The sequence below is a fragment of the Felis catus genome, chromosome D3 (genome assembly GCF_018350175.1).
Source record: "Felis catus isolate Fca126 chromosome D3, F.catus_Fca126_mat1.0, whole genome shotgun sequence".
Classification (NCBI taxonomy): Eukaryota; Metazoa; Chordata; class Mammalia; order Carnivora; family Felidae; genus Felis; species Felis catus.
This window is the reverse complement of record NC_058379.1, coordinates 104126-130987: the sequence shown is the minus strand read 5'-3', so window position 1 is coordinate 130987 and position 26862 is coordinate 104126. Positions and strand designations below refer to the sequence as shown.

Here is a 26862-nt window from a genome sequence, read left to right as displayed (position 1 = left end):
GTGAGGGAGTAGTGATGCCACTATTAAATCTGGCGTTTCATGAATGAGTCTTTTCCCTTTCATGGCTGAAGAAGCAGCATCTCTTATGATGAGGGTTAGGGTTTGGGTTACCCTGAGGGATAGGGTAAGGGTTAGGTCATGCTTGCACGCCCCGTTTGGCAAAGGAGGAAGGTCACAGCTGACCTCCGCCAGCCTCGTTGCAGAAGAGTGTTCAGGCATGCACCCTGCCTTCCCTCCACAAGGGAGTAGTGATGCCACTACTTAATGTGTTGTTTTATGAATGGCTCTTTTCACTTTCACAGCTGAAGAAGCAGGCATTTCTTAAGGTAAGGGTTATGGTTAGGATTGCCATTCATGGTTAGGGTAAGGGATAGGCCATGCCTGCACCCTCCCTTGGAGTGGGAGGGCGTTCACACATGCTCCACGCCCCCCCCCCCATCTTGGGAGGGTGTTCACCAATAGGACCTGGCCCCCTTCATGGGGGGGAGGGTGTTGACGTGTGCACCTGCACCCCTCTGGTGTGTGAGGGTGTTCATCCATTGGCACCACGACCCTAGGCGAGGGAGGGTGTTTGCCCATGCACCCTGCCCTCCTTGGTGCGGGAGGGTGTTCACGCATGCACATGCACAGTCCCTCCTCGGCCTGGGAGGGTGTTCAGGTATGTGCAGGAACCCGCCCTCTGGAGTGGGAGGTGGTTCACGCATGTGCCCTGTCCCCCTGAGGCACTGGAGGGGGTCACCTGTGCACAGTGCCACCACTCAGCAAGGGAGTAGTGATGCCACTAGTAAATCTGACGTTTCACGGGCGGCTGTTTTCACTTTCACAGTTGAAGAATCATGCATCTTTTAAGGTAAGGGGTAGGGTTTGCATTACAGTTAGGGGTTAAGGTAAGGGTTAGGTCATGCTTGCTCCCCCCTTCAGCACGGGAAGTTTTCACGCATTACCCCACTATCGTCAGCACAGGAGAGTGTTCACCCTTTTGCCCTGCCCCCCCAGAGTGGTAAAATATTGAAGCATGTGCTCTGCTCCACTTCCGCTGGGTAGGACTTTCATGCATGCATAGAATAGATCCCCCCCTTTGGGACAGATTGTTCACACATGTGCACCACCACCCCTCGGTGCGGGAGGGTGTTCACTCATGGGCACACCCCACCTCTGCAGGGGAGATGTCTCATGCATGTGTCTTGCCCACCTCAGCATGGGAGGGTTTTTACGCATGCGCACATCCCCCCCTTGGTGTGGGAGGAGGTCACCCATGCGGAGCGCCATCCTTCAATGAGGGAATAGTAATGCCACTATTAAATGTGACGTTTCATGAATGGTTCTTTTCACTTTCACAGCTGAAGTAGCAGACAACTCTTAAGGTAAGGGTTAGGGTTAGCCTTACCATTAACGGTTAGGGTAAGGGTTAAGTCATGCTTCCAAACCCCCTCGTCACCAGAGTGTATTCACGCAATAGCACCGCCCCTCAGAGCGGGAGAATATTCACGCATGTGCCCCGCCCCCTTCGGCGTGGGAGGGTGATCACACATGCGCCCCATCCCCTTCCGCTTGGAAGTGTGTTCACTCTTTCCCACATTTGCGCAACCCCCCACCACAAGGTGAGGGAGGGCGTTGGCACATGTGCCCTGTCTCCCTCGGCATGGGAGGTGGTTCACACATGCTCCTCACCTCCTTGGGGAGAGAGGGTATCACCCATGAACAGCGCCACCCCTCGGAGAGGGAGTAGCGTTGCCACTATTAAATGTGACCTTTCATCAATGATTCTTTTCACTTTCACAGCTGAAGAAGCACGCATCACTTAAGGTAAGGGTTAGGGTTAGCATTACATTTAGGGTTCAGGGTAAGGGTTCAGTCATGCTTGCTCCCCCTCTCTGCATGAGAGGTGTTTCACTCATGCTCCCTGCCCCCCTCGGCACGTGAGGGTGTTCACGGATGAGTACAGTCCTCCCTCCAGGTGGAAGGGTGTTCTCACGCACAACCCTCCTTGGTGACTGAGGGCGTTTGCGCATGCACCCTGCCCCACTAGCCCCGAGTTTGTTCTGGTGTGTGTAAGGCCCCCCCCCTCCACCCCCCCTCCCCGGCAGTAGGGTGTTCACCCATGTGCACCCCCCCCTTTGGCATGGGAAGGTGTTGACCTATGTGCCTTGACACCTCAGCATGGGAGAATATTCACGCATCTGCCCTGCCCCCCTCTGTGCAGGAGGGTGTTCATGCATGCACACAGCCCCCAGTGGGTGAGGGACGGTATTCACACATGCGCACAACAACCCTTCCATGAGGGAGGGCGTACACTCATGCGCCATGCATCTCTCGGCAAGGGAGGTGGTTCAAGCATGCGCCCCATACCCACTTTGGCACGGGAGGGTGTTGACCTATGCACCTCGCCCCCTCAGCGCTGGAGGGTGTTCATAGATATACACAGCCCCCCTCCTGGCAGAAGTGTGTTCATGCTTGCGAACAACCCCGGCTAGGGGAGGGATGGCATTGGCTCGTGTGCCCCGCCCCATACCACAGGGGGCTGTTCACACATGTGCACAGCTCTCCCTAAAGGTGGAAGGGTGTTCACGCATGCACAAAACTCCTCCTCTGCGAGGTAGGGCGTTTCCACATGCGCACAGCCCCCCACAGCCAGGGAGGACATTCATTCATGCTCCCTGCCCCCTGCCGCAGGAGGCTGTACAGGCATGCACACAGCACCCCCCCCCCCCCACCAACTGGCGGGTATTCACGCATGCGCACAGCCCCCCTCAATGAGGGAAGGCATTTGCACATGCACCCCCCTCCCCTGGGCAAGGAAGTGTGTTCAGGCATGCACAGAACCACCACTTCAGTAAGGAGGTCGTTCACGCATGCGCCCTGCCCCACTTAGCACCGGAGGTGGTTCAGGCTTCCGCCTGGCCCCCTGTCAGCATGTGAGTCAGTCACCCATGCACAGCCCCACCCCTCAGGGAGGAAGTAGTGATGTCACTATTAAATGTGATGTTTCATGAATGGTTCTTTCCACTTTCACAGCTGAAGAAACACGTATCTCTTAAGGTTATGTTTAGGGTTAACATTACCATCAGGGTAGGGTAAGGGTTTGATCAAGCTTCCCCCCCCCCAGGCACGGATTTCCAAGCATTAGCGTGTCCCCCCTTTGGCACGGGAGTGTGTTCACCCATGTGGCTGACTGCACTTTGGCACAGGAGGGTGTCGACTTATGCGCCTCACCCCCATATTGCAGGAGGCTATTCACGCATGTGCACTGCCACCCCTAGGGATAGAAGGGTGTTCACACATGTGCACAAACCCTCTCATTGTGGGATGGTGTTCGCGCATGTGCCCAGCCCTCTCCACAAGGGAGATGGTTCTCATATGCACCACGCCCCCTTGTCATGGCAGGGTGTTCACACATGCAAACAAGCCCCACTCTATGAGGGGGTTGTTTTTGCATGTGCCCCCGCAACTCTGCAGTGAGGGAGGGCGTTGATGTATGCTCCCCGCTCTCCTCACCAGGATGGTGTTCACGCAAGTGCAAAGCCCCCCCTCCCCTTCTCCGGCGGAAGGGTGTTCAGGCATGCCCACAGCCCTCACTCTGTGAGGTAGACCATTTGTACAGGTGCACAACCCTCCCTCAGCGAGGGAGAGCATTGGCGCTTGGCCCCACTCACCTCAGCGGGAAGGGTGTTCACACATGCACAGAACCCCCCTTGGCAATGGAGGGCGTTCAAACATGAGCCCCACCCTGCTTGATGCCAGAAGTGGTCAGGATTCTGCTTTGCCTCTGTTTGGTGTGTGAGATGGCCACCCGTGCACAGTGCCACCCTTCAGGGAGAGAGTAGTGATGTCACTATTAAATGTGAAGTTTCACGAATGGTTCTTTTCACTTTCGCAGCTGAAGAAACACGCATCTCTTAAGGTAAGGGTTAGGGTTGGCACCACCATAAGGGGTAGGGTAAGGCTTAGGTCATACTTCCTCCCCCCTGGGTACGGAAGGTTTTCAAGCATTAGCGCACCCCCCCTCCCTTGGACAGGAGGGGGTTCACACATGCGCCCTTCCACGTCAAGGGAGGGGGTCACCTTTGCGCCATTGTCTCTGCAATGGAGGGGTGTCACTCATGTGCTCTCTCCACCTCGGCGTGGGAGGGGGTCATGCATGTGCCCCTTCTGCACCCCTCCATCGGCGATGTAGCATTGATGTTCCTTTTAGGTCAGACGTATTTTGTGCTGCCTCTGCTGCTCAGTGGATTAAGTGTCCCACTTCGGTTCAGGTCATGGTCTCATGGTTTGTGGGTTCGAACCCTGGCTTCATCTCTGTGCTTATGGCTCTGAACATGGAGACTGCTTCAAATGCTGTGTCTCACTCTCACTCTCTCTGAAACCGCTGAGTTCCTTTTACTTCTGTTCATCTTTCCTTGATTGCCTATCTGTGTTGGGTCAACAATTGGTTTGATATTGACTTTACAGTTAGGTTATTTTTATCTTATGGTTAACCATCCATGGTTATCTGCTCTGATAGAGCTTATGCAAGGACAAATATTTCTTGTTGCACATATTAGCATTATTGCTTCTATTGTGAAATTCACCCAGTCTTAACTTAGGAGTTGGTTGTCTAATTTTGGTATTCAGATCTTAAGATCATATACCAGTGCCTGAGCCCTACTACGAAGGCTCACGGCCGCATCACTAACAGCCGCCTACAGTACGCGAATCATATTTTTCGACCTTCTAGGACAGCCTTGATACCCCTACATCAGCAATGCAGGGGTCTGACGCTTGTAGCCCTTCTGTGCCCCTTCATTGGCCATGTAGATTTGTCATGCCTTTGCCTCTTCCTGTGCCCCTTCATGGGCTATGTAGGGGTGTGCCACCAGCACCCCTTCATGGCCACTATAGTGTTCTTACTGTCTGTGGTTTCAGGGACCCACCTGGGGTCTCCGGACATATCCCCATGGATAACGGGGAGCTTCTGTAGTCGTGTCCCTCTGCATTACATCTCCCCACAAGACCCTCATCTCCAGATAAATATTACAGGATCAGGAACCACTTTTCTTTGCACTTTCTTCTTAGTGGAAACATCTTGCCTTTGCTTAGCATGGCTGCTTTGCCCTCTCCACCATCTCCTGGAGGTTCCCTTACCCTTGCACTGCTTTTCACTCACTGCTTTTGGGTGTGCTGTCTGCCTTCTGTCACAGTCCTGCACCAATGGTAATTTGTACCATGAGTGGCCGCAGGAACTGGGACTTTGGGACTGGACTGCTCTTCTCTCTGGTAGACATACAAGTAGCCTCCTTGATGGCAGAAGTGGATACTGGTCATTGGTGGTAAGAGGTGATTTCACATTTGCTCACATTACCACTAGTGCTGGTGTGGAGTGATGGAAGACAGCACTCTGGAGGATTGTGGGTGGGGTTGTCACTGTGGCCATGGGGGAACAGTTACAGAGCCTGTCCGGGATCAGTTTTGGGTGTCTGGGGTATACGCAGGAAATAGGATAGGTTGAAAGCAAGGGAAAAACATCAGAAAATCTATGACCTCATGAGATGAGTATCTTGTGTTTGTTGCCAAGAGAAGCAGTTCCCCCTGTCTGAGGAAAATAGTCTTACTCCACCCCCAGGACCCCTAGAGAAAAGGTTTCAGTGGCTTCACCTAAGACAATACTGTCATGACCAAGAGCAGTGATCTTCAGGCTCCACATCTACCATCGGTGTTTACTTCCTGGAAATAGTGGGATTCCAGTGTAGTCCAAATGGAGGTGTGGGATCAGGTCCATGCATAATCAGGTGCCCATGCAGGGGAGTTGCAGGGTATTACCACTTCACACTGGTAGGAGATGGGGGGATGAGTATGGGAGTGGGTTCAAAGAGTATTACACCAAAGAAGGTGACATACGATAGGCCAGACATGGATACACGGTTCTTCCTGCAGGAAATGTAATTTAATGTGTTGCCTGGAGAACTGGGAATGGTCATAATAATGACTCAATGGCTGCCTGCAGTCAACTAGGTTGAAATGCCAGAGCTTCCCTGACTTTCTCAAAGAAGGAAGACTCCAAAGTCCGAGGGAGATGGGAATGGGGGCCTGTTGTGCACACACCTGCTCTTTTACCACAAACTTGGTAGCTTATGAGAACAAAATCATGTTCTCCCAGAGTTCTGGAGGCCAGGGACCCGAAATTCGCTTCACTGAGACTAAGGTGTCAGCAGGGCTGTACTCCCTCTGGAGACCCCAGGGCTCCAGAGGACAGTGTATCCCTTCCCTCTAGAAGCTCCCGGTGACCACCAACCTCCCTTGGGTTGTGACCACATCACCTCAGTCTGTCTCCACGGACACAGTTTCTCCTCTTTTGTCAAGTCTCCCTTTGCCTGTCTAAGGATGTTCATGATTCCATCTAGAGCTCATGCAGACCACCCAGGACTCAAGATCCTTAACTAGATCCCATCGATGGGAGTTCGATTCCAGGTATTAGGACTTGCTTTCTTTGGGCCACTGCCCAGACTAGTACAACATGTCCTTCCACAGGGAGACAGCCAAACCATGCTATCCCCATGTGGTGGTGCACTCACAGGTGAGCAGTGCCAGGGCACACACTGCTGACAGACACTGGAGCAGGACTGAATCTCTGGAGAATTATGTTCAGAGGGGAAAAGCGAATCCTAAAAAGGTCACATGCTTTTTGATTCCATTTGTATAATATTCTCGAGGTGACAAAATCATAGAAATGGAGAGCAGATGAGGGATTGCCAGGCATCACAGAGGTGATGGGTGCAGGAAGGAGGTGGGAGTGTCTGCTGTAGAGGACAACATGGGAGTCCCTATGGAGGGCTCAATGCTCTGTTTCTCGAGTGCATCAGTATTGAAATGCTGGCCATGATCCTTTTCTACAGGCAGAGAAATGTAGGGCATCTTTATCGTGTTTCCCAATCACACACAGTCCCAGCAACCTCACAGCTGCCCATCTTGGTACATCTATCCTCACAGCTTGGCTGGTGTCCCGTTGCCACAGTTGAGTCGTGTTCCTAAGGGAGGAAGCTATCTCTCGCTAACATGCCTCCCACACCGCTTCCCTCTCTCCTGCACACCGGGAGTTTCCTCGGGACCCGGCCATCCTGTGTAACCGCAGCTGTTTCTCCCAGCCCACGGGGAGCAATCACTTCCCATCCAGCACCACCTGTTTGGTCTTCCTACACATAGCATTGCACGTGCCGGCGCCTGCAGACCTTCCCTTGTTTCTGTCAGCTGAGTCTGAATGGGCTTCCTCTCCCACTCGTCCCTAGTTCTCATCTCATTAATGAACGACACTCACATCGCTGAAACTCACAGTGAAGTCTCAACTCCCAGCATGTGGACTATGTGGCACCATTTTACAGACACACTTGATTACTCCCTTTCTTTAAAAATTACTTCCTTCCTCCTCCCACCGTCCGGGCCGCTGCTCACCAGTGTCTGTGTTGGTTGGTCCTCATCTTCTTCCTGCCCCCCATCTGCTTTCACTCCACCCTTACTCTGGGGTGATCTCAGCCAGCCTCAGGCTTCTATCTACCAGCAGCTGGGGCCTCCAAGACTTTATGCCCTGCCCCCAGCTCTTCATGTCTCCAGACACCTGACTCCAACTGTGCACCACACAGGTGCTACCCTCCCCAGACTCTGCTACCTCCCTGAAGGTATCTCCTCTTCCCCTCCCCTTGTTTACTGGGCTGTGGCCACACCGGCCCCCTCCCTGCTCCCTGAGCATGTCAGGCACATATTCCTGCTTCAGGTCTTTGCACTCACTTTTCCTCTCTCTGTCTGGAATTTTCTCCCACATGCTAACATGACATACTCCATCATTTCTGTCATGTCTTTGCTCTGACATCACCTGCACAGTGGAGTCTCTGCTAGATCTCTATCTAAAACTGAAAACTGCTCCTTTTCCGACCTGAACACCCCATATCCCTTCCCTGCATTCTTTTTCTTCCTGGCCCTCGGCATCATCTGTTTTTCTTGCTTGCTTGCTGTCGCCTGCTTCAGTCCCTGCCAGAATGTTGGCTCCATGGGGTCCAAAGACCAAAGTAGCTTTGTTTAAGACTGTTTCCTTAGGGCCCTAGAACAGTGCCTAACTCCTTCAAAGGCTCAAACACCATTCGCTGAGCAAGTAAATGTTGGGATTTCGTATTAGTTTGCTGGGTCCGCCATCACAAAGTACCACAGACTGGGTGGCTTAAGCAACAGAAATTGATTTATTTATTTTGTCACACTTTAAATCAATGTGTGGCCAGGGTGGGTCTCCTCTCTCCATGACTTGTGAACGACCTCCTTCCTGCTGCCTTCACGTGGTCTCCTTCTGTGTGTGTAGGTGTCCACTCTCTTCCTATAGGACACCAGTCATCAGATTAGGGTCCCTCCCCCCAGATGAGCTCATTCGACCTCCACTTTACCTTTCAAGATCTGGTATCCAAGTACAGTCCCATGGGTAGTTAAGATATCAAAGTATGGATTTTGGGGGCAAATCCATTCCATAACAGGTTTCTGTCTGTTGTACCTAGTCACTACCTACATGTTTTTTTTTTTTTTTTCTGTATGCCCTTGTCCCCATTATTTGCTCACACAGTGCTAATCCCAGTTTGCCCTTAGCCCAAGTTATAACTCTATTTATTTGTATAGGCTCACATCTTCTCTCTACCTCTATACTCCAAGTTCCTGGCTGGCACTGGAATTACACCCTTAGCATGGGCATCATAACCTCCAGGTAGGTAAGTATGATTATTCTCATTTCGAAAATTGACAATCTGAAGCTCAAAAGAGAGTAGGTCATGTTTCTGAGATCACAGTACTAGTAAGTGCTGTCCTTTGGATAACTTTGTTCTCATGGGCTCCAAAGCCCACTTTCTTTCATCTACCATATGTCCCCAAGATGAACGGGGGAAAAGCCATACTTCAGCCTGATATATTATAAGCAATGGTACCTGTAAAGCTGGTGTCACATTTCAGGAAATGGGATTAAGTTTAGTATCTGAGTAATTATGCCCACAGGTTGAATTTGAATCTGATATCCTTTTATTTTTTACTGCTGCAATTTCTGTTATCCTTAACGATTATCTAAATGTATTCTTCCCTTTGCAAAATTTAGCCACTAAGAATACTAAGAGAGTTTGTTTCCTTTGTAACATGTCGGAATTATACAATGAATTCATAATGTCAAGGCAATAGCTGTTATTTTATCCTAAAATATAGAGGAAAAGGTCATTGCCTTTGTTATAAGAGTTTACCATGTGTTCTTGATAACATGCCTGAGCTGTATTGGTGAAAAACCATCATAGACGTTGAAAGTCAGTTATTTATAGTTAAGAGAGTATCGTTCTCTCTTTGGGTGCAGCTGATTATTTGAAATAGAACTTGGGATTTTACTGTATAGATTTTCTGTTTCAGAATGAGGTTTGTTTTAAAAAATATAGGGGCGCCTGGGTGGCGCAGTCGGTTAAGCGTCCGACTTCAGCCAGGTCATGATCTCATGGTCCGTGAGTTCGAGCCCCGCGTCAGGCTCTGGGCTGATGGCTCAGAGCCTGGAGCCTGTTTCCGATTCTGTGTCTCCCTCTCTCTCTGCCCCTCCCCCGTTCATGCTCTGTCTCTCTCTGTCCCAAAAATAAATAAACGTTGAAAAAAAAATTTCAAAAAATATGTTATATTTGCATTCATTCAAGTTGTGCAATCATTAAATTGACAGGAAAGCAGCTGTTAATAGTTGTCATTTGGACATGTAGATGGAAATACTAAGGCTTGTGGTGTGACTCCTTACACGTGTTGAGCTCTGGCTTCATTTGGCATTTCCAAACCATTGCCCTGAGCTTATGGATGTTGATCAAGTGGCCATGTAATGGTTGTTTTAAAGTGGCATCAGGGATGTAGAGATGATTCTTAAGTTGTGTATGAGGAAGCTGTTGGTTTTCTTCTTCTATGTCTGTGTAGCTTCTAAAAGATAGAAAACTAGGGCATCTTATCAAAATTAATTTTGTTCAAAGTCAATGCACCTTGTGAATGATCTAAAGGCTTAGATAATAGTCAATGGTTTTGGAGTCTGGTATTAATTTACTAATTTAAAATAGGTCTAGGGGCATCTGTGTGGCTTGGTTGGTTAAGCGTCTGACTTGGGCTCAGGTCATGATCTCACTGCTCATGACTTGGAGCTCCGTGTTGGGCTCTGTGCTGGCAGCTGGGAGCCTGGAGCCTGATTCAGATTCTGTGTCTCCCTCTCTCTGCCCCTCCCTGGTTCATGCTCTGTCTCTGTCTCTGTCTCTCTCTCTCTCTCTCTCTCAATATAAACTAAAACATAGGAAATAGGTCTAGAATAAATCTGTAGACAGCAACATACTTAGCATTACTGCTGATTAAAACAAAGAAATAGACTGAAACTCCAAGCATAAATTACTGTTGTTTCCCTAAGAACCCATCATATATCAGGTTGATGAAGCTGAATGAAAGCATTAATCTTTTAGTAACTTGGAAGAGATAAGCATACTATCTTAGCTAGTAAGGTTTGGTATATATCAATGTTGTAAACCTATTTTCTTTAATGATCAAAAAATTAATTTGAGGTCCCTTTTATTTGGGTATTCAGGTTTAAGATAAGTGACCCAAGGCAAATGAATTAAAACCGTTTTAGAGCAGAGCTGGACTTAAAAAGCCAGAGACTGGAGTCATGATAAAGATAGTTTGAACATTCCATTTCATCAAAAAAAAAAAAAAATTACAGCTCCCGGATGACAATCATCATGTTGGAGGAGAGTTTCTGAGGTTCCCTCCACAAATGGTACATGATTTTGAGTCAAGGATACAGCCTCACTGACTTTACTTTTACTGAAATGATGGTTCAGATACCAACAGTGTTGTCTGTTGGAATTGTCTTTTGCAAACCTGATATCCTTTCGGTTTTTGGCATGATTAATTTACTGAAGAGAAAACACTGTTTCTCTCTTTCTGAAGCATAATCCCATTTGTTTAGAGTTATCACTGAAAATAGTATTTCTAGGGGCGCCTGGGTGGCTCAGTCATTTAAGCGTCTGACTTAGGCTCAGGTCATGATCTTACAGTTCATGGGTTCAAGCCCTGCCTTGGGGTCTGTGCTGGCAGCTCAGATCTGGAGACTGTTTCAGATTCTGTGTCTCCCTCTCTCTCTGCCCCTCCTCCACTCACACTGTATCTGTCTCTCTCAAAAATAAAACATTAATAAAAATTAAAAAAGTGCTTCTAAAAATGGTTAATAAATTGGAAGTCAACATAAATTTGCTTGTGAAGTTATCAAATGAAAACTGTTCCCAAAGCAGTTATTTTACATTTTATAGGAAAACTAATCTTTTATGTCCTTACTGAATTTATGTTATATCCTATTCATTTTTGTTTCATGCTATTTGTGTGTGTGTGTGTGTGTGTGTGTGTGTGTGTGTGTGTGTGTTTGTGTGTGACTAAGTGAAATGTGCAATATTTGTCATTTAAAAAGTTTTACTAGTTTAGGCAAAGTCAGCCAGAAACAAATGCAATACATTATGTCCAAAGTAATCATGCAGATTTTCCATCATGAGAAATAGTTGGTTTATCTCAAATGAATTTTCTTTCTTCTTTTCTTTTTAACAAGCCAAGTCATAGGAGAATATTTTCTTTCTGCTAACCTTGAGGCAGGGCAAGAGCAGATTTGTGTCAGAGCACGTTGTCTGTATTTATGAGAAACAGGGAAATTAAGAAAACCATTACTTACAAAGCTTAGTGGGGACTTGGAGTTTTCAACAATATTCTGTTGGGAAGCCTTTTATTTACTGGGTTAGTTTTATGTTTTAACTTTTACTTAATTTATTTTTTTAATTTACATCCAAGTTAGTTAGTAACAATGTAGATTCCTTAATGCCCGTTACCCATTTAGCACATCACCCCTCCCACAATCCCTCCAGTAACCCTCTGTTTGTTCTCCACATTTAAGAGTTTCTTATGTTTTTGTCTCCCTCCCTGTTTTTATATTATTTTTGCTTCCCTTCCCTTATGTTTTGTATCTTTAAGTCTTCATATGAGTGAAGTCCTATGATATTTGTCTTTCTCTGACTAATTTCGCTTAGCATAATATCCTCTAGTTCCATCCACGTAGTTTCAAATGGCAAGATTTGATTGCTGAGTAATACTCGATTGTGTATGTATATATACATACATATATATGTGTATATATATGCCATATATATATATGCCATATTTTCTTTATCCATTCATCCTTCGATGGACATTTGGGCTTTTCCATACTTTAGCTATTGTTGATGGTGCTGCTATAAACTTTGGGGTTCATGTGTCCCTTCGAAATAGCATATCTGTATCCCTTGGGTAAATACCTAGTAGTGCAACTGCTGGGTTGTAGGGTAGTCCTCTTTTTCATTTTCTGAGGAACCTACCTACTGTTTTCCTGAGTGGCTGCACCAGTTTGCATTCCCACCAGCAATGCAAGAGTTCCTCTTTCTCCGAATCCTTGCCAACATCTGTTGTGCCTGAGTTGTTAATATTATCCATTCTCGCAGGGGTGAGGGCGTATCTCATTGTGGTTTTGATTTGTATTTCCCTGATGGTGAGTGATGAGCATTTTTTCATGTGTCAGTTGGCCATCTGGATGTCTTCCTTGGAGAAGTGTTTGCTCATGTCTTTGCCCATTTCTTCACTGGATTACTTGTTTTTTTGGGTGTTGAGTTTGATAGGTTCTTTATAGATTTTGAATACTAATCCTTTATCTCACATGTCATTTACAAATATCTTCTCCCATCCTGTTGGTTGCCTTTTAGTTTTGCTGATTGTATCCTTCACTGTGCAGAAGCTTTTTATTTTGATGAGGTCCTAATAGTTCATTTTTGCTTTTGTTTCCCTTGCCTCTGGAGACGTATTGAGTAAGAAGTTGTGGAGGCCAACATCAAAAAGGTTTTTGCCTGCTTTCTCCTCGAGAATTTTGATGCCTTCCTATCTTACATTTAGGTGTTTCATCCATTTTGAGTTTATTTTTGTGTGAGAAAATGGTCCAGGCTCATTCTTCTGCATATCACTGTCTGGTGTTCCTAGCACACGTGCTGAGGAGACTGTCTTTACTCCATTGGATATTCTCTCCTTCTTTGTCAAAGGTTAGTTGGTGATACATCTGTGGATCCATTTCTGTGTTCCTATTCTGTTCCATTGATCTGAGTGTCTGTTCTTGTGCCAGTACCATACTGTCTTGATGATTGCAGGTTTGTAATACAGCTTGAAGTCTGGGATTGTGATGCCGCTACTTTGATTTTCTTTTTCAAGATATAGCTTTGGCTATTCAGGGTCTTTTCTGGTTCCACACAAATGGTAGGATTGTTTGTTGTAGCTCTGTGAAGAATGCTGGTGTTATTTAGTAGGTATTGCATTCAATATGTAGATTGCTTTGGGTACAATTGACATTTTAACAATATTTGTTCTTCCTATCAGGAGCATGGAATATTTTTCTTTTTTGTGTGTTTGTCATCTTCAATTTCTTTCATAAGCTTTCTATAGTTTTCAGTGTATACACTTTTCACCTCTTTGGTTAGATTTATTCCTAGGTATTTTATGGTTTTTGGTGCAATTGTAAATGGGATTGATTCCATGATTTCTCTTTCTGTTGCTTCATTGTTGGTGTATAGGAATGCAACTGATTTCTGTGCATTGATTTTATATCCTGCCACTTTGCTGAATTCATGGATCATTTCTAGCAGTTTTTTGGTGAACTATTTTGGGTTTTCCACATAGAGCTTCATGCCATCTATAAAGAGTGAATGTTTGAGCTCCTCCTGTCTGATTTGGATGCCTTTTATGTCTTTGTGTTGTCTTATTGCTGAGGCTAAGACTTCCAAAATCAAGTTGAATAACAGTGGCGAGAGTGGACGTCCTTGTCTTGTTCCTGACCTTAGGAGGAAAGCTCTCAGTTTTTCCCCATTGATGATGATATTAGCGTCAGGTCTTTCATATATGGCTTTTATGATCTCGTGGTATGATCCTTCTATCCCTACTTTCTTGAGGGTATTTATAAAGAAAGCATGCTGTATTTTGTCAAATGCTTTCTCTGCATCTATTGAGAATATCATGTGGTTCTTGTCCTTTCTTTTATTGATGTGATGAATCACATCGATTGTTTTGCAGATATTGAACCAGCCTTGCATTCCAGGTATAAATCCCACTTGGTCATGGTGAATAAATGTATTGTTAGATCTGGTTGGCTAATATCTTGTGGAAGATTTTTGTGTTCATGTTCATCATGAAAATTGGTCTATACTTCTCCTTTTTAGTGGGATCTTTGTCTGGTTTTGGAATTAAGGTAATGCTGGCTTCATAGGAACAGTTTGGAAGTTTTCCTTCCATTTCTATTTTTGGGACAGCTTCAAGAGAATAGGTGTTAACTCTTCCTTAAATGTTTGGTAGAATTCCCCTGGAAAGCCATCTGGCCCTGGGCTCTTGTTTTTTTGGGAGATTTTTGATTACTAATTCAATTTCCTTACTGGTTATGGGTCTGTTCAAATTTTCTATTTCTTCCTGTTTCAGTTTTGGTAGTTTATATATTTCTAGGAATTTGTCCATTTCTTCCAGATTTCCCATTTTATTGGCATATATTTGCTGATAATATTCTCTTATTATTGTTTGTATTTCTGCTGTGTTGGTTGTGATCTCTCCTCTTCCATTCTTGATTTTATTTATTTGGGTCTTTTCCTTTTTCTTTTGATACAACTGGCTAGTGGTTTATCAATTTTATTAATTATTTCAAAGAACCAGCTTCTGGTTTCATCGATCTGTTCTACTGTTTTTTTGTTTTATGTAGGTTTTGTTGTTGTTTGTTTGTTTTTGTTTTCAGTTTCGATAGCATTGATTTTTGCCCTAATCTTTATCATTTCTTGCCTTCTGCTGGTTTTGGTTTTTATTTGTTGTTCTTTTTGTAGCTCTTCAAGGTATAAGGTTAGATTGTGTATCTGAGACCTTTCTTCCCTTTTTAGGAAGGCCTGGATTGCTATAAATTTCCTCCTATGACTATCTTTGCTGCATCCCAGAGGTTTTGAGCTGTGGTGTTATGATTTTCATTGGCTTCCATGTACTTTTTAATTTCCTTTAAATTCTTGGTTCACCCATTCATTCTTTTTTTTTAATTTTATTTTTTATTTTTTACAATTTACATCCAAATTAGTTAGCATAAAGTGCAACATTGATTTCAGGAGTAGATTACTTAGTGCCCCTTACCAATTTAGCCCATCCTTCCTCCCACAACCCCTCCAGTAACCCTCTGTTTGTTCTCCATATTTATGAGTCTCTTCTGTTTTGTCCCTCTCCCTGTTTTTTATTATTTTTGTTTCTCTTCCCTTATGTTTATCTCTTTTGTCTCTTGAAGTCCTCATATGAGTGAAATCATATGATTTTTGTCTTGCACTGACTGACTAATTTCACCTAGCATAATACCCTCCAGTTCCATCCACGTAGTTCCAAATGGCAAGATTTCATTCGTTTTGATTGCCAAGTAATACTCCATTGTGTGTGTGTATATGTATGTATGTGTGTATATATCGATTGTCATTTGGGCCCTTTCCATACTTTGGCTATTGTTGATAGTGCTGCTATAAACATGGAGGTGCATGTGTCCCTTCGAAACAGCACACCTGTATCCCTTGGATAAATGCCTAGTAGTGCAATTACTGGGTCGTAGGATAGTTCTCTTTGTAGTTTTTTGAGGAACCTCCATACTGTTTTCCAGAGTGGCTGCAACAGCTTGCTTTCCATCACTCATTCTTTAGTAGGATGTTCTTTAGTCTCCAAGTATTTGTTATGTTTCCAAATTTTTTCTTGTGGTTGATTTCAAGTTTCATGGTGTTGTGGTCTGAAAATATGCACGGTATGATCTTGATCTTTTTGTACTTGGTGAGAGCTGATCTCTGTCCCAGTATGTGATCTGTTCTGCAGAACGTTCCATGTGCCCTGAAGAAGAATGTTTATTCTGCTGCTTTAGGATGAAATGTTCTGAATATATCTGTTAAGTCCATCTAGTCCAGTGTCTCACTCAAAGCCATTGTTTGTTGATTTTCTGTTTAGATTATCTTTCCATTGCTATAAGTGGGGTGTTGGAGTCCCATACTATTATGGTATTATTATCAATGAGCTTCTTTATATTTGTGATTAATTCATTTATATATTTGGGTGCTTTCACATTTGGAGCATAAATGTTTACAATTGTTAAGTCTTCTTGGTGGATAGACTCCCTTAATTATGATACAACATCCTTCTTCATCTCTTATTACAGTCTTTATTTTAAAGTCTAGATTGTCTGATATAAGTAAGGCTACTCTGGCTTTCTTTGGACAGAAACCATTAGCATGATAGATGGTTCTCCATCCCCTTACTTTCAATCGGAAGGTGTCTTTAGGTCTAATGTGGGTTCCTTGTAAACAGCATATAGATGGATCTTTTTTTTTTCCCCCACTCTGTTACCTGTGTCTTTTGATTGGAGCATTTAGTCCATTGACATTTAGAGTGAGTACTCAAAGATATGAGATTATTGCCATTATGTTTCTTGTAGAGTTGGAGTTTGTGGTGGTGTTTTCTTGTGCTTTCCAGTCTTGGTGCTCTTGGCCTTTTTTTCATTTTTTCACCCTTCAGAGAATCCCCCTGAAATTTCTTGAGGGCTTGTTTAGTGGTCACGAATTCCTTTAAGTTTTGTTTGTCTGGGAAACTTTTAATCTGTCCCTTTATTTTGAATGTCAGCCTTGCTGGATAAGGAATTCTTGGCTGCATATTTTTCTGATTCAGCACATTGAATATATCTTGCCACTACTTTCTGGCCTTCCAAGTTTCTGTGGATAGGTCTGCTGCAAACTGGATCTGTCTTTTCTTGTAGGTTAAGGACTTTTTTTCCCTTTCTGCATTCATGATTCTTTCCTTGCCTGAGTATTTTGTGAATTTGAATATGATATGCATTTTGATGGTGGGTTTGTGTTGAATCTTATGGGAGTCCTCTGTGCTTCCTAGATTTTGATATATGTGCCTTTCCCCAGGTAAGGAAAATTATCCATTATGATTTGCTGACATAACCCCTCTACCCCTTTTTCTCTCTCTTCATCTTCTGGGACTCCTAAGATTCTGATGTTGTTCCTTTTTAATGAGTCACTGATTTCTCTAATTGTTAAATAGTGCTCCTTTGCCTTAGTGTCCCTCTTTTATTCTGTTTCAGTATTCTCCATGAGTTTGTCCTCTCTATCACTGACTTCCTGCTCTGCCTTATCCATCCTTGCCGTCGTGGCATTCATCCGAGATTGCAGCTCAGTTATACCATTTTTTATTTCATCCTGACTAGCTTTTACTTCTTTTATCTCCACAGAGAGGGATTCTAACCTATTTTTTTTACCCCAGCTAGTATTCTTATTATCGTGATGCTAAATTCTGGGTTAGACATCTTGCTTGTTCCTGTGTTGATTACGTCCCTGGCTGTCATTTGTTCCTGCTGTTTCTTTTGGGGTGAATTCCTGTTTTGTCATTTTGAAGGAAGAAAGGAATTAATAAGGTAATAAATTAAAATTAAAAAATTAAAAACCACACACACACACACACACACACACACAGAAATCAAATAAATGATGCTAGATCCTAGGTGTGTTTTTGTCTGGCTATTGAAAGGAGCTTTAGAGATAAGATTAAAAACGGGGAAAAAAGGAAAACGTTTGAAAATTTGAGAAAATGAATACAATGAAATAAAATAAAATGAAATGAGGGATGTAAAATAGAATTTGAAAAAAAAAACTACAAAAAATTAAAAAATATAGCAGAAAAATACAGAAAAATATTTTTAATGAAAAGTGACAATAAAAATAAAATTTTCTCTTTCTGTATTCAAGAAAAAGAAAAGAAATTAAAAAAAGAAAATTGAATAGATGGACAAGCGAACAGACTGAAATACGATTGAAATTACATTGCTTTCCCCTAGAAGTCAAACGATGAAGCACTTTGCAGTCCATAAACTAAGCAGGCGGAGAGATTTGTGGTGTTCTTGAAGAGTGAATTTGGCCCAGGTGGGTGGGGCTTAGTGTAACGGATCTGTTCTCTGCTAGATGGTGCTGCTTAGCTTACTGGGGTGAAATGTTGTGGCACTTGTTGGTGTGTATGCACATGCACGGGAATGGTGAAAATGGCATCACCCAGCTACCCAGTCTCTAGTATTGGAACTCTGTGCTCTCCCTGACCAGCAATTGCACACCCATCCTTTGTCTCTGGTTTATGTCTACTCCCCACTTTAACACTGTCCATTAACAAGCCTTCAGGTTTCCAGGCGGCACCTCCCTCCTGAGTTTTATCTCAGATGCGGCTGTGTTTCCTGACCCCTCACTTCTGAGGCACTGAGGGTTTGACCTGCTCAGATCTTCTGGGCGAGGGTCTCACTGAGCAATGGCCGGGGTCCATCTGCACCCAGGACCATGCTGCTGCCAATGCCCAGATCTGCAGCTGGGTGCCAGCCTGCCCCAGAAAATGTTCACCCGATCCTGTAGCAGTGGCATTTCAGGGATTATGGCAAATCACAACACCATCTGGCACCAGACTTCACCCTCAATGACCTGTTCCAGCACCAGCAAATGTGGTTGTTCTCTGGGGTCTGCTGGGACCAGGTGGCCACACAGCCTCTACCAAATGTACTTCCAGCAGTGGAACCACTTCTCCATGTGTGGCCTGAGGACCTCCCGGACCCCACTCTGCTCCTGGGGATTCACCCTTCCCACCAGAACACTGCCAGGAATTGAGCTGTGGAGGTTCAGACTCTGTACTCCCCCTGTTTATAGAGTCTTAATGGAATTTAAGCCCCCTCCCTTTTCCCTTTATAGTTCAGTCCCTGTGATGGTTTTCACTTTTCCACTTTCTCTCTGGTTGCTTTGAAGGGGCTGCTTTTCCCATAATCTCCCCCCCCCATCTCTGTCCTCTCTCTGCAAGCAAAAACAGCTTCCAGCCCTCTGTGGCTTCTCTCTTCCCCGTTCACCTATCTGCACTGTGTACCTGCTGAGTTCTGTTGTTTAGGTTGTACAGATTGTTGTGTTAATCTTCAAAGAAGTTTTCTAGGTGTGCAGGATGGTTCAGTGTTGATCTGGCTGTATTTCATGGATGTGAGACACAAAAAAACTTCCATGCCGTTCTGCCATCTTGGCTCCTCCCCTCCTTGGTTAGGCTTATAGAGAAAACCATATATTTTTTTGGTCATAAGCATGAGTTTTAGATACAACAAAGCCCATATCTGCACTAAAAACTTCTAGCCCATCATGTTCTTACCGACCAGAGTTTTTTCTCTGGCAAACCCAATTAAATTATGCCATTGCCCTGCTTGACAAACAGGATCAGCTTCCTTTTATCTTGTAGGTTGGAGGATAAAATCCTTAATAGGGTTTTATACTGTTCAACAAACCTTCCAACTCTTCACTCTCGCCTCCTTTGTCCCTGTCTTTTCCAGCTGCTTGGTCTCGTTGAAATTCCTAAGTGCTAATATTAAATGGGTGGTGGTGACGCCCTGTTATCCTACTGTGTTTCTCTGGTCCACTCACCTACATGACCGCTCCATAGCCTTCCTTCACTCCTCCAATCTATAATACATCAGTCTTTTAAAAATTTTTTGATGTTTATTGATTATTTTTGAGAGAGAGAGAGAGAGCAAGTAGAAGAGGGGCAAAGAGAGAGGAAGACACAGAACTTGAAGCAGGATCCATGCTCTGGGCTATCAGCACAGAGCCTGACACAGGGCATGAACCCACAGACCGTGAGATCATGACCTGAGCCAAAGTTGGTTGCTTAACCAACTGAGCCACACAGGTGTCCCTCTAATACATCAGTCTTGATCATTCGTCTCAGCTGATTCCTTTGTTCTCTATTCCACTGAAAAAGCAGAATTAGTTAGTAGGTATATCTTGCTGCTCCTAGAGAGGAATTGTCCATGCTCTTGTCCGAGGCCAGAGCCTCCAGCCTTACATTAAATCCCATTAGATTCACGACCTTCAATTCCTTCCCCCTTCCTTGGGATGTTGGCAACTCTCACCTCCTTGGCATGGTCAATTTTCCCCTCTTGACTGAATCATCCCCCAAAGCATATAAACATGTTATTGCTTTTCCCCTAAGAAAAATATTCCTCTCCTGATCCCATTGGTCATTCTTAGATACCATTCCATGTTTCTGTACCCCTTTCTCTGCCGAAACCAGAGATACATTATTTTTTCCAGTTTCTCTCATCCATGACCTCTAGAAGCTACTCAAATTATGCTTCTTTTTTTTAACATCACCAAAGACCTCCATATTGCTAAGTCCCTTGGGCAATACTAGACTTCTTTCTTTATTCTTAGTCTTCATCTTACTTGACCTATCAGTAATATTTAAATCAATGCAAATGTTCACTGTTATGGACTGAATGTTTATGTCCTACCCTAACTTTGTATGTTAAAACTCTACTCCCCAATATGATGGTATTAGGAGGTGGGACGTTCGGGGAGTAATTAGGATTAGATGCAGTCATGAGGATGATGTACTTAGGGATGGGATTAGCGGCCTTGAAATGAGTCATGAGAGAGCCTGACTCCTTTCTCTGCTTCTGCCACATGAGGATACAAAGAGAAATCTGCACCCCAGAAGAGAGCTCTCACCAGAACCTGACCAAGATACTCCTTGATCTTGGACTTCTAGACTCCAGAACATTGAGAAATAAGTTTGTATTGTTTATAAGCCACCCATGTGTGGTATTCTATTATATTAATCAGAACTGACTAAGACACTCTCCTTGATACAGCGTCATCACTTAGCTTGCAATATACCACATTGATCAAGTCTCTTCAACCTCAGTGTTTTCTTTGCTGGTTCCTGTTGTCTTCCCAAACCCTAAATATTGGAGGCTCCCCATCTCAATCCTTACATCTCTTCTTTTCGCTGTTATCACTCTCTTAAATAACTTTTCCCCTGATGATCCTTAAATTTAAATCACCAGCCCAGACCTCCCCCTGAACTCCCATCTCCTATTTCTCCACTTGATGTCCTTGCTTGTATGTCTAACAAACGTCTCAAACACATTATATTGAAAACAAAAATCATGATCCTCTTACAACCTTCTCATTCCACAGTCCTCTTTCCATAGTAAATATAAATTCTGGGGCACCTGGGTGTCTCAGTCAATTAGGCGTCCGACTTCAGCTCAGGTCATGATCTCGTGGTTGTGAATTCAAGCCCCATGTTGGGCTCTGTGTTGACAGCTCAGAGCCTGGAACCTGCTTTGGAGTCTGTGTCTCCATCTCTCTGCATCTCCCACTTGCGCTCTCTCTCTCTCTCGCTCTCTCTCTCTCTCTCTCTCTCTCTGGGTCTCTTTCTCAAAACTAAATAAGCATTAAAATTTTTTAAAAAGTATATCAATTCTATTTTTCCATGTGTTGAGTTTTAATATCTTGGAGTTTTTTTGACTCCCCACTTTGTTTTATACCCTACCTTTATATCCAGTACCTGTCAGTAGGTACTGTTTGCCATACCTTTAAAATATATCTAAATCAGACTCCTTTTCATCCTGTCCGAAATGACCACCCTGGTCCAAGCTACCATCATTATTCATCTAAAGTATTGTAGCCGCCTTCTCATTGTTATCCTGCTTTATCCCTCTTTGACTCATAATTTTGTTGTTATTATTTTAACCCAGAAGCCAAAATCTCCTTTAAAAACTGAAGTATGACTATGTGATTCTTCCACTCACAATTCTGCATTGTCTTCCAGATCTCTCGGAGTAAACCCCAAAGACATTACCCTGTGGCCTATGAGATCTTATATTATCTGCCCCCATCCTTGCTAGTCTTTGACCTGAGATGCTTGACCTGATTTTTTTTCTTGCTTTATTGAGATATAATTGACAACATTATGTAGGTTCAAGATGTACAATGTGATGATTTGGTACACATATATATTGTGAAACATATATTACCATAGTAAGGTTGGTCAACACATCCAACACCTCACATTGTTACCTGTTTGTGTATGTGGGGTTGGGGGTGGTAAAAATACTCTATTAGCAACTCTCATGTACACAGTACAGTATTGTTAACCATTGTCTCCATGTGGCATCATCCCCAGAACTTACTCATCTTATACTTGAAGGTTTGTGCACTTTGACCAACATCTTTCCATCCCTAGCCCTTGGAAATCACCAATTTGCTCTCGGTTTCTATGAGTGAATATGACTTTTTTAGATTCATAAATAAGTGGTTTTATACAAGACTCGTCTTTCTCTGTCTGACTTATTTCACTTACCACAATGCTCTCAAGGTCCATCCATGTTGTCGCATATGAGAGGATTTCCTTTGTTATGGCTGAAGAATATTTCATTATATATGTGATACTCATATTACATATCATATATCCATATGATATATCATATATATATAAATATATATAAATCAAACATATACACACACATACACACACACACACACACACACACACACACACATCACATCTTCTTTATCCATTCATGTCTTGGCTATTTTGAGTGATACTGCAGTGAACATGTAGGGGTGTATATCTCTTTGAGGTAGTGATTTTGTTTCCTAAGAGAATAAACAGATTTGGTTGTACATCCAGAGTGGGTTTGCTGGATCATATGGTAGTTCTATTTTTTTAACTTTGTTTGTTTGTTTATGCCATCTCTACACCCAGTGTGGGACTCAAACTCATGACCCTGAGATCAAGAGTTGGATGTTCCACTGACTGAGTCAGCTAAGTGCACTGGTAGTTCTATTTTCAATGTTTGGAGGATCCTCCATACTGTTTGCCATAGTGGACATACTAATTTATATTATTACCAGCAGTGCACAAAGGTTTCCTTTTCTGTACATTCTCACCAACACTTGTCATCGCTTGTCTTTTTTTATAATAAGAATCCTAACAGGTGTGAGACAATATCTCATTATGATTTTGATTTGCACTTTCTTTTTTTTTTATTTTTTATTTAAAAAAAAATTTTTTTTTTCAACGTTTATTTATTTTTGGGACAGAGAGAGACAGAGCATGAACGGGGGAGGGGCAGAGAGAGAGGGAGACACAGAATCGGAAACAGGCTCCAGGCTCTGAGCCATCAGCCCAGAACCCGACGCGGGGCTCGAACTCACGGACCGCGAGATCGTGACCTGGCTGAAGTCGGACGCTTAACCGACTGCACCACCCAGGCGCCCCTGCACTTTCTTGATGTTAGTGATGTGGAGCACCTTTCATATGCCTGTAGGCCATTGTGTGTCTTGTGTGTCTTTGGAAACATCTTGGGAAAATGTCTATAAGTTCTTTGCCCATTTTAAAATTGGATTATTTGTGGGTTCTGCTATTGAGTGATAGGAGTTCTTTATATATTTTGGATATTAACCCCTAATTGGACATATGATTTGCAAATATTTCCTCTCATTCTGTAGGTTCACATTTGATTTTGTTGACAATTTCCTTTGCTGTGAGATGCTTCTTAGTTTCATGTAGTTCCACTTTTTTATTTAATTTTTATTGCTTTTGCTTTTGGTGTCACATCCAAAAAATGTTGTCAAGACGAATATTAAGGGGCTTTTCCTGTTGGTTTTCTTCTAGGAGTTTTACAGTTTCATGTACAACATTTAAGTACTTTGAGTTAATTTTTGTGACTAGTATAAAATGTGAGTTCAATTTCATCCTTCTGCATGTAGCTAGTCAGTTTTCCAGCACCATTTATGAGGGAGACTATCTTTTACCCATTGTATATTCTTGCATTCTTTGTTATAAATTGATTGACCACATATGCATGGGTTTATTTTGGGGCTCTTTATCCTGTTGGTCTATGTATCTTTTTTTAATGCAGTACCATAATGTTTTGATTGCTGTAACTTTGTGATACAATTTTAATCAGGAAGCATGATGTCTCTAGCTTTATATACCTCCTCAAACTGATTTGGCTATTTGGAATCTTTTGTGGTTCCATACTGTTACAGAACCAGACTGGAAGGCTGGAGGAAAAACCAAGCGGCACTTGGAGATCTTGGTGGATTGGAGATTTATTTAACACCGGCGGGCTCAGAGGAGACTGTTTCTCCAAAAATCTGAGTGCTGAATGCCAGTGGGGAGGGTAATTTATAGTCATCAGCTTCCACATCTGTGGGGGCTTTCCCGTGAGCAGCAAATAAAGGAAGAAAAACACAGAGGAGGGGTCTCCAAGCCAGAGACCAGAGTCTGTTTTAGCCCCATCGGCCATCTTTGGCATACTTTATTCACTTCCGCAACAATACAAATTTTAGAGCTGTTTTTTTTCTACTTACATGAAAATGCCATTGGAACCTTGATAGAGATTGCATTGACATACAGATGGCTTCAGGTACTATGGATATTTCAATGATATTAATTCTTCTGATCCATGAACATAGGATATATTTTCATTTGTTTCTGTCTTCATTAATTTTTATCAAAGTTTTATAAGTTTCTGTGTACAGCTCACTGTCTCCAGAAGTGTGGGTGCTACTGGGTCCTATAGAATATGTAGATCCTTCAAATGACCCCAGTCTTATTCGTGTTGTGGCCCCTGTGGCCTATAGAGGAAATGGGGGGAAATTTCCTCTTATGCCTAATATAGAGACAGGTGTAGTTGGGGAAACCCACACAAAGGAACTCAAGTTGCTATTGAACCCAGTACTGACACCATCTAGATGGAAACAGGAACAAGCTAAGCAGTCACTGGGCTGAACTCAGAGGGGTTTCACTGGTGATCACTCATGAGCTCTAGTAATTAACCCTTTGCACTGACAGGTAGACTGTTCTAAAGAGATTAACCTAGAATTTAGACACTGGGAAGCCAAAGAGCAGATTATCATAAGTAAGCCCTGTGTTATCAGGATATGGTATCAGGACATTTGGGCTCACCTGCAAGAGCCTGACGTGATCCTCACTGTTTTCCAAGACCTGGCTCATAAAGCACTGGTTGGTAGAAAGGAAAAATGGAATATTAAAGCATCATATTAAATTATTAATGGGGGAAACCACCTTGGCCCGGTGTACTAATGTGCTGTCACAGGCTTTAATGCATTTGAATGATCAAACGTTATGGTCCATTGGCTCCATATGGCAGACTGGGGACTCCTGCTGAGCCATCCAATACTATAAAGGTATAGAAGTCTAGGGAGATAAGTTATGGCCCCCACTCTCACTGTGGATTAATATGCTATGCTGCTGAGAACACCAAAATGTGTTATCTACTGGAATTTGCCATGGGATGTCCCATAGGATAGGTGAGTTACTTTGTACCCCTGGGTAAGGGGGGTCTACTCAATCTCTACTGGGATCCTGTTGTTCTGCTGAAAGTCAGACCTGTGGAAATTCACTATACCTGTAACGGAGCATACCACATCGAAAGAGGGGGAGAACATGGGGGTCCTGGTCTGGCATATTCTGTCCCAGTCTATCTCCTCATGGCTGACAGTGCTGCATCCCCTTGCCAACATGTATGGCATGCACAACTTAAGTCCTAAAGCTGCTGGTGTCTCTCTCCTTCAAAGCCATAATGCACTGACAACCCCTGGCAATCAGGAGGCTGATCCCTAGCCTGGGTATACGCCCTAGCAACTGACTCTGCAGTACATACAGCAGATTAAGTGCAACTACTGTAGAGCCTTGGAATGGATGGAATGGCATATTGCCAGGATTTGCCCTTAAAATACAGTGACTTGGTAAATGTAGGAACAGCATGTACTATGTTTCTTTCTTTCTTTCTTTTTCTTTCTTTTCTGGTGGAGGCTTTGTGATTTCTCTATATAATAAGATCATGTAATTTGCAAATGGGTGATTTTACTTCTTCCTTCCTGATTTGTAAGTTTTTTATTTCTTTTTCTTGCCTGATTGTTATGGTAGGACTTCCAATACTACGCTGAATAGAAGTGGTGAGAGTGGACAGCCTTGTCTTGCTCCTGATCTTATAGCAAAAGCTTTCAGCTTTGACTACTGAATGTGATATTCAGTGTGGGCTTGTCATAAATGGCCTTTATTATGTGGAAGTAATCTCCTTTTATACAAAACTTATTGAGAGTTTTGAATTTTAAGTTCTTTTGCATCTAAGTCCTCCAAGTCCCTGGGCAAGTGCTCAAATGTGGCCTGGGTAAGAAAACACTGACATCAGCAGCCAAGGTGACCTTGTGTTGTGCTTTTATTCTGTGAATGAACTGGCACTAAATGCTCTCCCTCCATAATTCTTCCTAACCCCATTGGAGAAGACTCTGGGGCCAGATTCTCCCTTCTGGTTCCAAGATCCCTGGGTGACTCCTTATGCCCATACAAAAACTAGGACAAAGAGGTCAGGGGGGACACTCCTGTGGCCCAGTTGTCCATCTCTGCCAGGCTTTCCCATGCCCTGATGGAGGTTAAAGCCAGGGCCAGAGCTATTGAGGTGGATGGGGAAGCTGGAAAGAACTGAAAGCAGCCCAGGTTGGTGATTCCACTTGTTTGCAAGATCGTGGCTCACTGCTCCATCCACCATCCCATGGATCTGCTGACTTTTCTGCCCCTGGATGCTGCTATTGCTTCCAGACCCCAGCCTGCACCAGCACAGGTGAGTGAGGGTTCTGCCCTTTGGGGACTCATGAGTCCTGTAGGACTCCCCCAGCTCTTTCCAGGGGTTCCAAGTCCTGCATTCCTTCCATGGTGCCCAGGAGCTCTGTTCCTCAGCCCTTCATAGGGGCTCCAACTCATGCACCTCTCTCAGGAACCAGGAATCCCTCAGCCTTGCCAGGGGCCCAGAGCCCCCCGCCCCCCCCCCCCCCCCACGTTACAACCTCCTCCTGCCACCTGCAGCTCTCCCAGCTGCTGGCCTGTGATCCGTCCATCCTTGGGGACTGAGATTAAATCACAAGGGGGGATATGGGA

General features: G+C 43.9%; 1 long non-coding RNA gene across 2 annotated transcripts; it reads left to right on the top strand.

Annotated features, from left to right (window-relative positions):
• The first annotated feature begins 35 nt into the window (after positions 1-35).
• On the top strand, positions 36-26747 carry LOC109493086. 2 transcript variants are annotated; one of them, XR_006588166.1, is made up of 6 exons: positions 36-850; positions 1341-1364; positions 1783-1806; positions 3878-3901; positions 8626-8714; positions 23949-26747. It is a non-coding gene; the product is annotated as an uncharacterized LOC109493086 (long non-coding RNA). The 2 variants fall into 2 exon arrangements; XR_006588165.1 differs by having other exon boundaries at positions 36-1364.
• Positions 26748-26862: the final 115 nt, after the last annotated feature.